Source organism: Fulvia fulva, chromosome 9 (assembly GCF_020509005.1).
Source record: "Fulvia fulva chromosome 9, complete sequence".
Classification (NCBI taxonomy): Eukaryota; Fungi; Ascomycota; class Dothideomycetes; order Mycosphaerellales; family Mycosphaerellaceae; genus Fulvia; species Fulvia fulva.
In genome coordinates this window covers 1,949,167-1,963,243 of record NC_063020.1, presented here as the reverse complement: position 1 = coordinate 1,963,243, position 14,077 = coordinate 1,949,167, and positions in this window count along the sequence as shown.

Sequence of the window (14,077 nt, the reverse complement as noted above, 5' to 3'; positions counted from 1 at the left end):
AGTAGTCGGGAGCTAGCTAGCGACGACGATTAGCTTAATCCTCGTAGATTGCTTATACGTATACTATCTCGTCGTAGACTTCTTTATAGATCTATAAGAGTATAGTAGCGAACTCGTCTACTACTTACTCGTTTACGTCTTCGGTAGGCGGGAGAGGCTCTTCTAGTTCTATACCTATACGAGGGTAGTAACCTCTCGTAGTATAGAAGGGAGAGTAGCTAGTAGTCTCCGAGTCCTAGTTACGAGTAGCGAACTCTACCGTAGGGATATACTAAGGCCAATCCTTCTAGTAGTAGTCGACGAAGTAACGAAGGACCTACTCGAGGATAGTGTTCGTAATTTCGGTCTGGCCGTCGGTCTATAGCTAAAAACTAGTCGAGAGGTTATACTTAATACCTAGGATAGTATATAGACGCTTCTAGAAGTACGAGATGAACTAGGAGCCTCTATTAGAGGTGATGCTATCCGGGAGGCCTTAAAAGCGCTAGACGAATTCGTAGAATAAGCGAGTAGTCTCCTTTACGGTTATACTCTAGTACGGGATTATATACCGGTCCTTAGAGTAACGGTCTACGATTACTAGAAGGGCCTTTGCCTTTACGCCGCTAAAGGTCTTACCGTAAGGAAGATCGGTAATAAAGTCTATAGTAATGTGCTTCTACGGACAATTAGGAGCCGGGAGAGGGTATAAGAGACCGTAGGGGCGGTAGCGGTTAGCTTTAGCTCTTTAGTAAGTAGCGTAGTTTAGTACGTAGCGGCGGACGTCCTTCTAGGAATACGGCTACTAGTAATACCTAGCGAGGAGCTTATAGGTCTTAGCTACGCCTAGGTGACCCCTAGAGGCGGAGTCGTAGACGATTAAAAGAATCTTAGCTCGGATATTAGAGCCTTCGGGCTACGGTACGTAAAGCTTCTTACGGAAGTAGACGACACCTTCCTAGAGCTCGTACTTAGATAGCGAGAAGCCCGGGAATATCCTCGCGCTAGATTTAAGGGCCTAAACTAACTCTTAGGCGACTAGGTCGGTATCGTATACTATTCGTACTCGTACTATAATGCCTTTAGGTTACTCCTTATTATTAAACCCCTTAAAGCCTAATTCGGATAAGCCGTCGGTCGTTACTAAGCCCTCTTTATTATCGTTCAAGTCCTTAGCGTCCGAGGCGTATTCTTTAGGCTCGGATTTATTGCCACTCTCGTTAAGGTAGGTAGGAGCGAGTACGAGAGTAGTAAAGGAAGTAGCGAGCGTAGGCTAGCCGTTCGATAGGTACTCTCGAAGCTCGAAAGAGAGGTTATACTCTTTAATAACTTGTTGCTCTACGATTTGCTAGCCCCCTCTTCGATTAACTAGAGAGTTACTAGGGCGGCGGGTAAGGGCGTCGGCTATCGAGTTGGCCTTACCGGGCGTATACGAGATTATAAAGTTAAACCGGGAGAGAAAATCGCTCTAGCGGGCCTAGCGACAATTAAGTAGCTTACTCTTTATAAAGTAGACGAGGCTCTTATAGTCGGAGCTTACTTAGACGGGTATAGTAGAGCCTTCGAGCTCGGGGCGCTACTCTTTAAAAGCTTTGACGATAGCGAGAAGCTCCTTGTCGTAGATCTCGTAGTTATACTCCGTAGCGGTCATCTTCTTAGAGAGGAAGGCGATAGGTAACTAGGGAGATTTAGGCGAGCGGCATTATAGTAGGACACCGCCTACTACGCCGTCGGATACGTTAGTCTCTATACGGGTCTCTAGTTCGAAATCGAAGTGCTATAGGAGCGGGTTCTTAATGAACTTCGCTTTAAGTAAGTCAAAAGCCTCCTAGTATTCGTCGGTCTAGGCAAACTTCTTACCCTTACGCGTAAGCTTCGTTAAAGGGCGTACTACGCTCGAGAATACGTAGATAAAGCGGCGGTAGAAGTTAGTAAAGCCTAGGAAACCCTAGACCTCCTTAACGTTAGAGGAGTATCCTATTCGACGATAGCGTTGACCTTCTCTTAGTCTATCTTAATGCCGTCTACGGTAATAATTAAACTAAGGAACTTGACTTCGGTCTTCTTAAACTCGTACTTATCGATATCGAGCTATAAGCCGGCGTCTACGAGCTTCTAAAGGACTGTTACGGTCTGAAAGGTGGGAGAAGCTCATTTGTCAGACAAGCGAAGAACGAGGGAAGATCACTAGGCAGCCAGTGTATTGGAGTCACTTGGGTCACTCGTGAACGAGGTGACTCAGGGTCACTCGTGAACGAGGTGACTCAGGGTCACTTAGGTCACTCGTGAGCGAGGTGACCGCGCCAAGACATAGTACTATATAGACGACGCTCCTTTGCAAGTAGATAGGAGCCTCGTGCTCAACTCATTTTAAGTATACACCATATACTGTTTGGGACCACTACCTTCTCAACGAGTCAGAGACATCATTGCAAAGATCCAAGCCCGGTTGGGATAACGTACAGCGGTTCCTAACAACTTTGAGCACCACCACCAGGGCCCTTTGCATATGTCTGGGAGAGACGCTACCCGGAGTCCGTCGAGACAAGGAACGCCACAGTCAACTGGCATTACGGAACGAATGAGCGAAATGTCGATTACAGGAAGCAGCAAGAACAACAACGCTCCTATGAGTATGCTGAACTCACAGGACCACCACCGTGCACCTAAGGTGTCTACGCCGGAGACGTTCGACGGGACCAAGGACAAACTGGAGGCTTTTCAACTGCAGGTTCAGTTGTACCTTCACTTCAACGCACACCAGTTTCAAGGCGAGGCCAGCAAGGTCTTGTACGCCGCATCCTTCCTACGAGGAAAAGCAGCTAGAGGATTCCGACCATACCTCAAGGACTGGCTCCACAACCAGGGTGAGGGGGGGACACCGAAGACGGAAACTCGAAAAATTTTCCACGACTACGACGAGTTTGAGACGAAACTCGATGATCTATACGGGATACCGAATGAGGAGGTATACGCCGACCGACATATCCGACAACTTCGACAGACCACTTCTGTAGCGCTGTACGCCTCAGAATTCCAAGGATATGCCGCCGACCTAGAATGGAACGACGCAGCATTGCGATCGCAGTTCTACCTCGGGCTGAAGGACAACGTTAAAGCCGAACTATCCCGAAACGCCAGCGTTGTGACGCTAGGGGCGATGATCAAGGCAGCAAAGGAGATCGACGAAAGGCTCCAGGATTTGAGGTACGACCGACACGTACAGCCTGGATACCAGAGACCCGCCGCGAGCGGAAGAGGGGGCTTCAAGGCCAGAAGTCAGGACCCTAGTTACGGAGACCCAATGGAATTGGACGTAACGGATCGTAGGACAGGAAGGGGGCTGAAGAGCAAAGGTTCCACCTGCTACGTATGTGGCGAGCAAGGCCACTTTGCAAAAAACTGCAAGAAGAAGAATATGGTTAGCCGCGAGTTCAACGCAATGATTCGCGAAGAGAAGACATACCAGGAATGCGAGAACTTCTTCTCGAAATCTGCTTAGCAGAAACGACCTGACGACAAGGCATCAAACAGCGGCTTCTTGATTTGATGACCTAAGGACTAGAAGTCAACACAACGACACGGATAAACGACTACTGGAACACGACTTACGAAGGCGCCTCGGGAGGAGGATCAGAACAAAAACCAGACCAGGAGAAAGGGGACGCTACACCGACGCTTTGGAGGCTCTTCTCCAGCTCGGATGCGGACAGGTGGACGACCCGAGTATCGTCTCCCTCGGCGGCGAGCTCACGATCCAAGCAACGGAGTTTTTCTTCTTCACGGGCACGGTTCTGCTCGAGTACTTGGCGCTTCCTGGTGAGGATCGCCCGGACCTGCTCCAGTTGCTGCAGGAGCGATTCCTGTTGTTGCTCCGCCAGCTCGATTTCTCTTTTTATGGATGCTTCGGTCCGATCTATGGCGGCCCACGACGTACGGACACAGGCGCGACCTCTACGGACACACTCGGAACACCGCGAGTCGGAGCCAGGCATGACGAAACACAGACGCAACTTCGAACAACAGTTCTCGCAGGGGGACTCGGCCAGGTGATTCTGTCGCTCGATGCGGGAGGCACGAAGTTCGCGTTTCTGTGACGAGGAGGAAGACATTTTGGACAAGCTGAGGAATGAAAATGATGGGACATTCGCTTATATCATCATGACACGTGATCGTTGGGACACCGATCCTGGGGAGGGGGATGGTGTTACGGTCTGAAAGGTGGGAGAAGCTCATTTGTCAGACAAGCGAAGAACGAGGGAAGATCACTAGGCAGCCAGTGTATTGGAGTCACTTGGGTCACTCGTGAACGAGGTGACTCAGGGTCACTTAGGTCACTCGTGAGCGAGGTGACCGCGCCAAGACATAGTACTATATAGACGACGCTCCTTTGCAAGTAGATAGGAGCCTCGTGCTCAACTCATTTTAAGTATACACCATATACTGTTTGGGACCACTACCTTCTCAACGAGTCAGAGACATCATTACAAAGATCTAAGCCCGGTTGGGATAACGTACAGCGGTTCCTAACAAGGACCTTATAGACGTACTCGCGGTGCTCCTCCTTAGTCTCGCTATAGACTAGGATGTCGTCGATATAGGTAGTATAGAACTGATCGAGAAACTCCTAAAGAATGTCGTTAATAAAGTTCTAGAAGGTACTAGGCCCGTTATAAACGCCGAAGGGTATAACGAGCGACTCGAATAGCCCGTAGTAAGTACGGAAGGCTATAAGATACTCGTGTCCTTCTACTATTCGTAACTTCTTAAACGTAGCGATAACATCGAGCTTAGTAAAGTACTTGGCCTTAGAGAGGCGCTCGAGCGTCTCCTAAATCAACGGTATTAGGTAGCGGTTCTTCTTTATAATAGCGTTTAAGCCTCGGTAGTCTACGTAGAAGCGTAGGCTACCGCCGGGCTTCTTAACGAATATAACGGGACTACTAGCGCTAGAACGGCTCGCTCGAATAAACCCCTTCTTTAGGTTCTCTTCGAGGAATCTCTTAAGGACGATAAGCTCTTCTCGGGACATAGAATATAACGGTCCGAACGGTGTCTCTATACCTTCTTCTAGCTCAATCTTATAGTCGTAAGGGCGATAAGGAGGTAGCTCGTCTACGGCTTTAGTATCGAATACGTAGAGGATATAGTATACCTAAGGAGGGACCTTCGTAGTAGGGTCGGTAGGTATACGCTTCTTATCGAGCTTCTCGAGGGCGATGTCGATATCGCGGAGAGAGGCGGCGAAGACTTAAGCTTTAGGCTACTTAGTAGTAGTAGTAAAGGTAGCGGCGTTCACCTAGAAGATCCTAGTATACTTAGGACCGCGCTAAGGCGGCGGAGAAGGCGGAGGTACCGGAGGAGCTTCTAGAGGGAAGCTAATAGTAAGGGAAGTCTAGTCGATAATAGGTTAGTATCGTCTAAACTAGGGGAGGCTAAGGATAAACTTCTAATACGGTAGGGACGTAAGGAAGCTAGTAATCGATATACGCTTGCTTCCGAGAGTGATTAACGTATATATAATATAAGTAATCTTACTAGTAGTAGTCTCCGTACCGTTAAATAGTTTAAGGGTACGAGGGTACTTTAGTTCCTAGGGTTCGAGGTTAAGAGAGGTCGCGAGTTTATAGTCTATAAAAGACTCGCCTAGTACGCTAGTATCTATAAGAGTGAGATTGGAAGAAGAGAGTTTCTTTAAGCCGATATTTATATTCGTAACGAACGGTTTATAAGCGTAGTCCTTACCCGTCTCGTCGTATAGGTCTAGCTATACTATATTGATCCTTAACTTCTTTCCTCTCTTTACTTTCGGTAAACGTTATTCTTAGTCTTTATCGCGTCGATAAGGAAGACCTAGGCTTTTTCCTACTTAGCGGGAGTAGTAGAAGTAGGCTCGATAGCGCCGATAGCGCCGCGAACTAGGTTACGGGCGTTACGGGTAGCGAGCTACGGATAGTTAACTACGATATAGCCTAGACCGCCGTAGTAGGTATAGAGTCCGGCCTAGCGACGGCGAAGCTTCTCTTCGGGAGTAAGCTTACCGTTAATAAGGCCCTAGACTCGAGGGACGGCGGTACTAGCGCTAAGATCTATAGCATTACCTATAGAGACGGGAGGGAGAGCCGTAGGAGCGGCGGCGCCTAGTAGAGTAGTAAAGTAGCTTCCGGGACTACGAGGCTAACGACCTTAAGAACGGGAAGCGAGGAGAGAGGCGGTATGTTTTATATTAGAGTCGAGGCGCTAGTAGGTCTCGACGAGCTTACGGAAGCTTATAGTACCGACGTCCTTATCCTCGAGGGCTCGAAGAAGCTCTACTAATAAGCTACGGCGGAGAGTACTCTTCTTAGTCTCTTCGTTATAGCCGGTAAACCCGATGTCGCGGTTAAAGGCCGCGAGGTACTCGGCGAAGCTCTTGTTCTTCTAGAGGAGGTTATAGATAGCGTTCTAGGCGGTAGCTCTACGGTCTAGATCACTAAAGGCAGCACGGAGGTCCTATATTAAGGTGAGGACGTCTAGGTAGCCGATAGTCTACGTAGCGTTATCGATATAGTATTATACCTAAGCCGCGGCGTCTCCCCGAAGGAGGGAGAAGACGTACGTAACCTTATCCTTCTCTTACGGAAAGTAGTCGGTATTGACTAATAGCTTAATAGTAAGCTATGTCTTAAATGCCTCGAACTTACTCTTATTACCGTCGAACTCGTCTAGGTCGTTAACCTTCTTAGAGAAGTACTAGCGGCGGTTATCGTCGGCGTACGGTACGAGGTTCTAGAAGGTATTTATAATACCTTAAAGGTATATTACTTAGTTGTTTACTTGCTCGACCTACTAGGCGGTCTCGTAGAAAGAGGAGACGGTACGGTTAATAAGAGCGTAGGCGGTGTCGGGGTTAGCGTTTACCTAGGTACTAAAGGTAGCGGCGTTCGAGAAGGGGATATTAGCCTACTTACTAAAGTAGAATAGAGTGTCTTAGTTATCGAGGTTAACACCTCTATCGGTAGCGTGGTCACCTATAAGGATAACTCGAGTGGTTAACGGTTTGTTAGTCTTTCGTAGTATAAGGGCGAGAGCCTAGCCTATAAGATATAAGGGTAAAAGCGAGAATATAGGTACGAAGTGTAGATACAAAGGGTATAGTATAATTACTACACAAAACGAAAGACGAAGAAAGTAAGAGAGGCCTAGGGAAGGCTAGATATTTATACGCGACCCTCGCGAGTACGTGTCCCCGTATTAATAGGGCTAACCCGTACGAAGCCGCGCTTAGTAGCTTTGCTCAAAACCTTATTCTAACCTACCCTACGTTCCGAGTCTTCTACGTGCTTCTTCTAGGGTCTAGCGTAGTCGCGGGTGCTCGCGGGAGTGCCGTAAGTTATATAGTTACGAGCCGAAGTGAATCTATTAAGGGTTAGTAGAGTAGTAAATTTGGAGGGCTAGGTCCCGTAGTAAATATTACGGGGTATATAATTCTTAGCGCTTATATACTAAGCTAGACTTTTACTTCTTAACGACTTCTAAGCACTCTAAGGCTCTTCTGTCCCTACCTTCTATACACTCTATAGGGATACTATAACAATTCTTAATTAGATTAAGGTATATAAGCCGCGCCGCGGTATCGGCGTTAACGTAGTAATACTAACGTATTTTTGACTCCTTTCTTCCTTATAGCTTACTATAGCTCCTATCCCGCGCTCTCCTTAAGGCGAGGAGTTAATAGCTTAGATAGACGCCCTTACCGTTACCTATACTTCGGCCGTATCTAATAACTTCCCGCGGCTCCCCGTTTATACTAAGACGCGCCTTCCGGATATACCTACCGGATAGTTAGCCGGTTAGTAGACTCGGCTCTACGCCTTCTAGTTTAAAGTCTAGTTCTCTCGCGACGTTATTAAGCTAGACGATCAGATCGCGCTATAGTTAGCCCGTATCGCGCGCTAGTATCTAAGGATCGACGGAGGATCTAGATTCTTTAAGATAATTTATATACTCCCTATTACGTTAGAAGTATAGGAAGTTATTATACGGGCTTATATAGGGTGTTTTAAAAGCAGGTTATATATTGTATATGTCTATCTAGAATAGATAAGTATTGCTCTTAAAGAGGCTATAGGTGACTAATTAGTCACCTAATTCTTAGCGTACGTAGCCTCAAGTTTTAATAATAGGATATTACCTATATATACGCTCAGATCGCGACACTCCCTTTACGCTATAGCCGCTTCTAGTTTAGCGGCGTTCTAAAGCTAGTAGCCGCGTTAGACTCCGACTTCGACGTCTTCGAAGAGGTCCCTAAGGGCGGGAATCTAAGGCAGCCTATCGCTTTTAGACCGTATACTATATAAACTAGGCTAGCGGCGATTGTCTTTAGCTACTATAGCGGCCGCTCTAGATCTACGCGATACGTATAAAGCTACCGTTCTAAGGGCGATACCGAGCGTCCGCTAGGAACCTTTACTAAGTACTAGTAACTTAGCCTACCGAGTAGTAGGCTAGAGAAATACGACTAGGAGGATCCTAAGCCTAATACTATAGGCGACTTTACCTTTATCGAGCGCGGCGGCTATACTAATTGTTTCTAGACTAGTAAGTACTCTACCTACGACCGTAGCCGGTCTCGTACTAAGTTTAGCTATACTAAGCGGTCTTCCCGGTTAAAGGACTCTAAGCGCCTAGTTACCTCTAGTAAGGTAGCTAACTTCTCTAATCTTCCCTAGGCTTACGATATTACTTAGGTCACGGAGTCTATTTAGTTCTAGAATACTAAGTTTAAGTATTGTAATCTAGCTTAGATTAACGCCCCGACCCTAGCTATATATAGTCTAGTCTTCTAGGTTAGTTATAAGCCTTATACTATACGCGACGCCGCTAGCCGCCTAAAGGCCGCGTTAAAGGCTAACTTAGCTTACGTCCGCGCCTTTATTCGCGAGAACGCCGAGACTAATACGAATAGACCTAGCTAGGAGGAGAATACCTTAGATAAGGAGGACGACGGCTTGTTTATATTACTAAGCCTAGTAAGTCCGCTAGTATACCTAAGGTACCTAGGAAGCCTCCTAGTAAGAAGCCCGTATCTTTAGCTAGTAAGAAGCCCGCGGCCTTAGCTAAGAAGAAGTCGGCTCCTAGAACTCGGTATAGCCCTCGGTAGATATCGCCGCGCTATACCCTAGACCGTAACGAGCCGTAGGAGGGTCTAAGCAATACCTCCGACTACGTTAGGTAGCTCCGCGAGATTCCGGTATAGACGCCTCTCCTAGAAGACTCTAAGGGTAAGGGCGAGGCGGTCGTGACCTCGCCTACGGTCTACGGTCGTATAGCTAGTCCTCCCGTTCTTCTAGTAGCTAAGCGGTTTAGGCGGTTAATCGCGACTAGACGTACTTTACGATTCGGCTCGATTACCGAGAGGCCGAGAGGGGCTATAGTTCTATCTAGCTCCTTAGCTCGTTTGCCTATACCGATAATAGAGGATAATAATAGAGAGGATCTAGAGGTAGTACCTAGTAATTTCTAGTTCCTAGGTTAAAAGTAAGGCTCTAAGAGCCTAGATAATAATAAGCCCGAGGCTACTTTATAATTTAGTACTACGTTCTTGTTTTACACGAGCGATAGGTAGCCGAGTAGCCTAACTTAAGAGTACTATAGACTAACAACCCTAATTAATAATTCTTACGACCTAACTCCCTTAGCGCCGCTTCGGTAACTAGGCTTACTCCTATAGTTTCTTCTTCGTTATCCGCTACCTTAGTCCCTTTAGGCGAGCGGTCTTAGCTACTACCTCGGCTTCTAAAAGTAGCTACTATAATAGGTTAGCTTGTCTAACCTCCGGGTCTACTAAGTCCGGTATATCTATATCTAAAAGGCTATTAGCCGCTTTAGGTTCGGCTATAACTTCGTCCGCTACGCTTAATCTAAGTAATGTTCCCTAAGGTAGGGCTAACTCTTTTTCGTCGGCCTAGAGATAGAGTATCGAGCTAAACACTTTAATCTCCCTAACCGGTATCTCCTACGGGACCTTAGCGGGTTTAGCTAGGGTAGGGATAGCTTCCTAAGGACTTTCTTGTTATAGAGGCTAACGATCTTCCTAAGTGTCCTTCTTAAGTAGTAGGGAATATACCTAATCTTGCTCCTCGCCTACTCTTCTTAACTTAATCTAATAAGATTGCCTTTAGGACCTAAGTACTTTAGCTAAAGTCTTTTGCTCGCTTCTTTTCCTCTAAGCATTCTTCGTAACTCTTAGGTCTCGCTAAACTTACTCTAGTAAGTCAGCTTCTCTTCTTTAACCTTCCTCTCCTACTAAGAACCCTCGCGCTCCTACGTAAGGTTAGCTACGTTCTTTCGTAGTCTAGAGTTCAACTTATTTCTTTAACTACTTAGCCTCCGGTATAGTTAAAAGGTCCTTTAGATTAAGACTCGTGTCTTAACTAGTACCTAGAACTTCCTTAAGTTCTAGCTTATCTTCTAAAATACCGGACCTATCTAGAAGTCTCCTAGCTAGATACTAATACTAGAATTTAGCTAGATCCTTATATACGGCTAATATAAGCCTATTCCTATAGACGATATACCTTAGAATCCTACCCGTAGGGGTCTAAAGTGTATACGTCCCTAGAAAGCTCGCTTTACGGATCTTATAGGGTCTAAAGTACTTAGGTTCTAGCTTACGCGGATCTAGATTTATTAGTAAGACCTATTCTCCGACTTTACGTCTTAGCTATACCTCCGGCAGAAGTAACTTTAGACTTATTAGGTTCCTAGTCTAAGCTCGAGAAAGTAGTCTTTTATTTACGAGCTGACGCGTATAGCGGACGCGGACGATACGCTTCCTATAGTCGTTAACTAAGACATTCTTAGCTCGTAGCTCGTTCTCGTCTTCTAGGATTTATAGGTGTTAGCTATATATAAGGTAGAAGGGGCTAAGGTAGGTTATTATATACTAGCGGTATCTAGTATAGTAGATCGCTTTAGGTAGGAAGGTATGCTATAGCCTAATATCGTTACCGATATATAGCTTCGTTAGTATCGATCCTAGTATACCGTTTAGGTTTTCTACCTTCCTATTCGTTATAGGATAATATAGGGATACTAGACGATAATTAGCCTTAAACTACTTTATTAGGTAGCTTATAACCCTACTTAGGAAGTTCTTACTATTATCTAAGAGGAGCTTACGGGGTGGCCCGTAGTCCTAATAGATTCTCTCGTATAGAAATACTATAGTCGCTTTAGTATCCGTACGCGGAACGGCCTAAGCGACTAGCTAACCCGTAGCGTAATCTATCGCCGTAATAATATACTCGTTTGCTAGTAGACTCTTCGGTAAAGGCCCTACGATATTAATCGCCTATCTCTCGGAGGGCCTAAGCTTATTATTAACCTAGTAAAACCGCGGCTCGCGTGTTTTAGGCTTATTAGGCTTCTTTTTCTACGTTAGCTAGTATCTAGGGTAGGATTCAGTAAACTTTCGTACGTCCTTTCTTATACTAGGCTACTAGGCTCTTATCTCGAGCTAACCTATTAGCCCGGGCGCCGTAAAGTGTCCGTATCGCTAGTATACGTAGTTTACTAGATCAAGACGCTAGGTTAGTACGAGGAAAGGCGCTGTTCCCTTATCGTCTAGAAGAATGAAGCCTAATCTAGGTTCCTTAGACTCGTCGATCGGGAGGAGTAGCCCGAATTCCTCTTCTCGTACCTTAATTAAGCTCTCGAGATAGGGACCGTAAGTTAGTATCTATCCCGTTAACTTGAACTACCTTATTAGTTTAGGGAACAAGTCGGTCTCGTTAGCTTTAAATCTTATAGCTACGAGTTGCTTAACCGGCTAAGCTAGGTTAGTAGGTCCTTCTCCGATAAAGTTAGGCCGACGGGAGAGCGTATCGGGAACGATCGCCTCTTCTCCCTTACGATATCTAATGTCTAAGTTATATTACTAAAACTCTTTAGCCTATCGTACGATCCTCTTACTCTAGCCCTTAGTACTATTAAGGTACCTAAGCGACTAGTAATCAGTTAGGATCGTGACCGTATAGCTATTTTCTATATAGTTATCCTAGGTTCGGAGGGCTTCCTTAATTACTAGGCCCTCCTTTTCGTGAACTAGGCAATTTAGCTCGGCTCCCTAAAGCTTCCTTCTAGAGAAGGCTATAGGGTATAGCTAGTTATTAGCTCTTATTTAATAGAGAGTAGCGCCTATAGCCTATTTAGATATATTAGTCTTAATCGTGAAGGGCTTCTTAGGGTTAGGCGGGATTAGTATAGGCCCTAAGGTTAGCCCGAGCTTTAGGCTCTTAAAAGCGTATACGTACTAGGCGTTCTATCGTACTAGGCGACGCTTTCTCCGCCTAAGGGACTCGTCGCTTTCCTTAAGAAGATCTAAGAGGGGTACTACGAGTTTCGCGAAGCCCTTAATAAAGCGGCAGTAGTAGCCTATAAGGCTAAGGAACTACCTAATCTACTATATATTAGTAGGCGTAGGCTAACTATTAATCGCGTCGATCTTGTCTTATAGTGGCCTAATCGAATTCTTCTCGATCTAATGCCCGTAGAAGGTAACTGACTTGACTCTAATATCGTACTTCTTAGGGGAGTAGAATAGTTTAGCTTTCTTTAGGCGGTCGAAGACCTCCTTTAGGTCTTTTTCGTGCTATTCCTTAGAGTCTAAGAAGACTAGGATGTCGTCGAGGTATACGACGACCTTCTTCTAAAGCAGATCTCTTAGGATCTCGTTTATTATAGACTAAAACGAGGCTAGGGCGTTTGTTAGCCTAAAGGGTATAACGAGGAACTCGTACTTTCTATCTCTAGTATTAAACGTAGTCTTATACGTGTCGGCTAAGTCGATTAGTAGCTACTAGTACCCTAAGACTAGGTCTAGTTTGCTAAAGTATTTAGCCTTCGCGACCGTGTCTAGGCACTCCTAGATACGTAGGAGGGGGAAGCCGTTTTTAGTAGTTACGGCGTTTAGGGCGCGATAGTTAATATATATACGCTACTAGCCGTCTAGCTTAGGGATAAAGAGGACTAGGGATTCCTAGGGTGAGGACGAGACCTTAATTAGTCCGCGATCAAGGAGCATCTAGATCTAGCGAGCCTGTTCTCGAAGCTAACTAGGGTTTAGACGGTATACGGGCTAGTTAATAGGTCGAGCGTTACTAGTAGGGATAGTATAGTCGAAAGCTCTCTTCCGTAGGAGTCTAGCCGGGAGCTAAGCTCTCTAGATCTCTAGGAAGAGATCAACTAACGTCTAGAAGACCTAGTTACCTACCTACGGTAGCTAAGACTCGTCGTCTAGGTCCCCTACTATAGCTATAAGGCGTTTGTATGCCTTATCTAAGCCGTGTTCCTCGAAGTCGATGTTAACTAGGGCATCGTCGGGGAGTCGCCTAAGCGAGCAGAAGAGCTAGGGTCCTTCGTATCGTATAGCGAAGTCTACTAAATATATAGAGTTGAACATTTCTAGCTCGCCTTCGTCGTCCTTTAGGTCGAACACCTTAGAGTACGACCTGATCGTGTGGTACCGGCTACGCCGGTCCCGTAGTCTAGTAGAGCTAGACTGCTAGTTTACGTTAGGGTTGACTTCCTAGAACTACTTAAGGCCTAGGATAAGGTCAAATCCTTGGACCGGATGGACGTCGTGCTCAACACAGCACTCATGGCAGCTGAGCAGCTGAAGTCGCTCTTTGAGAAGGATGTGATCATTGACCGGGATGTCGATCGAGACCTCGTGACCTAACATCCTTGGGGCTGTTCTTTGACGACAACCTCGCACGAGTGGAGGAGTTGAGGCAGGATGTGGTGGCTGCTCGTTTGCAGAAGTCGAGCTTGGGGGAGGAGGAGGAGGATGGAGAGAAGGCTGGATAGCCAGATAGATAGTGGCCATCAGTACTTCAATGGTGTCCGTAATACTGCTCTTCAAGCCACTGGCAGCCGAAGTGTTGACCGTTGGGCTTCGCGCACGCCATGTTCCGATCCTGCTTCTCTTCCTTTCTACAGCAAGCAGCGTATCATCGCCCACCTTCGAGTTCACACCACGATCTCTGATCTACACGAGACAGAGCTGTTTGTGAAGATTGATAGCATCTTCATGGGAAAACAGCCCCTAGGA